The 3,170-nt window shown below is 43.3% G+C and overlaps 1 protein-coding gene across 3 annotated transcripts in view; it reads right to left on the reverse strand.

Annotated features, from left to right (window-relative positions):
- JPH1 (junctophilin 1) overlaps nt 1-3,170 on the reverse strand; it is a 75,865-nt gene that overhangs the window by 19,074 nt on the left and 53,621 nt on the right. The gene's annotated exons all lie outside the window — the stretch shown is intronic.

Consider the following 3,170-nt stretch of genomic DNA (forward strand, 5'->3'; position numbering starts at 1 on the left):
TGGAACAAACAACTGCACATATATATTTTCCTGATCACACTCCCCCCAGGTCCCGCGCTGACCACCCAAAGTTTTCTCTTACAAACTCGCTATCACCAGCGCCTGAAGCAGAGCCACCCCATGGGGCAGACTCACATCGCCACCATAGCTCCCAAGACTGACACGTAACACCACCAGAAGGCCAGTTCATTATTTTACAACCACCAATGTCAATGTCACATAGGCCAGGGGACGTGCACTGCGACCACCAGTGCATGCTCTCCTTGCTGGTAGACCTCTACCAGCAGCTCAACCAAAACGAGGAGGTTACTGGTGAAGATGGAATCAGGACAAGGCGCCTAGATGAATCAAATATCGAACGGCAGAAGGCGCAGCCCTTTCCTCCGTGGGGTGCTCTTGCCAGTAAAGTCCTACGCCGTTGGCTATAGTTCCCGGCCTCCTGCCTCAGAATAGAAATGTCCTCGCCAAGGCAACTGTCACAGCCTAACGTTTTGGCCAATGCTCCTCTCTCCTCTGAATAGCGTTTGGATGGGCACTGCCAATTTTTTGCCTATGTGACTCTTTCTTGCCCCTGTATTTCTTTGGTTGACCTATTCTTTCCTTAGATGTTTTCATAGACTCAACCAGGTTACAAGGAAATCTTGCAGGACTGAAACCCAGGCTATCACTTTATATACCTCTGGGCTGTCTCATGGGCTGGCTTTAAAATTAAACTCTCAGAGGGTAACCTTAGTCTAAGTTCTTGGCAGATGACTCACTGTGCCACTCACACTCATGGCAGTTTACGCTTCTTTGTGTGTATGCCATTATCTACACACACATTCACATACATCCCATTTGTATGCTTTTTATTATTTATTAGAATTTAACCCTTCACTCAACGCCATCCATCAGGGCTATATATTTTTCCTTAGTTTTTAACTGAAATGCAGACTAATACAGTTTTGAACTAAAAGTGTAAGATTTAATGAAGATGGGAGATAATGTACCATGAGAGTGATCAAAATGTAAGCTATGACATCCTTTTTCCCAAGGCTAACAACTCCTCTGCACGACACAGGCACTCCCAAAAATGGAACGTTTGCATCTGAGATATGTAAATTAAATAAGCAGCCTGACTTAGAGAAAGTACTTGAAAGCCTAGCCGAGGCCATAAAAAAAGAATGAAATCTTACCATTTGCGATGTCATGGGTTGACCTAGAGGGCATTATGCTTAGTGAAAAAGTCAGACAGAGACAGACAAATACCCTATGATTTCACTTATACGTAGAATCTGAAGAACAAAATAAATGAACAAAACAGACTCACAGATAAGAGAACATTTTGATGACTGACAGATGGGAGGGGGGTTGGGTGAAAACAGGGAAAGGATTAAGAGGTACAAACTGCCAGATACAAAAACAGTCACGGGAAGGTAGAGTATAGCACAGGGAATATAGTCAATAATAGTGTAATAACTGTGTATGGTGCCAGGTGGGTGCTAGACTTACCGGGGTGATCACCTCGTAAGTTATACAAATGTCAATCACTATGCTGTACGCCTGAAACGAATATTGTATGTCAACTGTAATTGAAAAACAAAAGAGCAATGACACATGAAAAAAATAAGTCTATCTGATTTGATCGCCCTGTTAATGCAGAGGGGAAAATGCCTGAGTTATGCTCCCTTGAGAAGATCAATAATAATACAGAGAAGACTTTCTAGACAGGTGCCAAAGGAAGGGCTGGCGGCAGCCTCCCTCTCAGCTCTCGTCTCAAACAGACCCGTTGTCATCTCCTGCTACTGGGATGTATTCATTACTGACTGACAACTTGCTTCTATGAAGCAGTTTTCACTAAGAAAGGGTGGAATTACATTTTCCCACAATATTTTTTTCCCCCTTCAAATGCTTTAACACCATGAAAGGCTTTTAAAACCATTTAGTCCGGGAAACTGAGATGGCCTTCCGTATCGTTTACCTCTTGGTAACACCTAATACAAATCTACGGGGACCCCATTCCCCAACAGAATTACCAGCAGATTCTAGAAATTACCATCTGCAGACAACAATAGGAAGTTTGTTTGCTTTCAAAGCTGCTCAAGCCCAGCGCTGACTGTGAGGCAGGATGGTCTCCTGATAATGGCCGCACTATAGGGGAGAACTGTGATAGTCCCTCGGGGTGGCTGAACCCCCAGTTCTCACACCATCCAACAGGTGGTTCTCCAGTGTACTTAGGTACCCGGGAAGTGAGTTCATTTCACACCAGATAACTGTTCAGTCTTGCCAGATGTCACCATAAAAATCAGAAAGTTTCCCTTTCCCGATGAAATATACGTATGCATGAAATGATTTCAACTCACCCAGAGGGTTAAAAAGCACAGGAAAGAAAACACCCATTATCACCGGCTGCCTCACTCGAACGACTACAGAAGTCACTCTGTGACAATTCCATCACTCAGCTGGACTGGGCCTCGCCCCAGCCTCTCGTTTATAAAAACACTCTTCTTAACCAGCCACCTACTGTCTTCACTCTTTGTATGAAGACACACACACACACACACACACACACACACACACACACAAAATCACCATGTTATTTCCTTCTCCATCCTCCATCCTTTATCACAGCCAACGTTCTAGCTTTTATCTGGATCTTGCTATTCTGTTCACTCTGACTTCCCTGGTTCATTGAGTCACGGTAATGGGCGGTGGGTTCCAATATTCTGTCACCTTCCCTGGAACCAAATGTGCATTAAACACATACGTTGTACAGGGTGCTTAACAGAAACCAATGTGGAAACATTTTTTACCAAGAAAGCAGAAATTCTGATATTTAGAACATTTTTGGTCTCCTCACCTCGAAATCTGGTGATCCCTCAATCACCAGAAAGCTGTTTATAAGACAATGGAGAAACATACATAAAAATGGCTACTGCCCTTTTATTGACACCAGTATGTTACAGAAAAGGATGGAAACAGTCTACTAGGAAACCACTGGGAAGAGACGTGCATATTTAATCCTACTGCAAATATTTGTTTATTGACATTTTATCACACTTGAGAGGCAGGTAATCAGCATTGATTTTTATTTTTTGAGGCTGTCCCTTTCGCGTTGTCACCTTAATCTGTGCAGGCTAACCTCTCTTTAAGGGGTATGCTTCTTTACCTCCTAATCACATTCCTTTGAA

Source organism: Hipposideros armiger, unplaced genomic scaffold (assembly GCF_001890085.2).
Source record: "Hipposideros armiger isolate ML-2016 unplaced genomic scaffold, ASM189008v1 scaffold_80, whole genome shotgun sequence".
NCBI classification, from domain to species: Eukaryota; Metazoa; Chordata; class Mammalia; order Chiroptera; family Hipposideridae; genus Hipposideros; species Hipposideros armiger.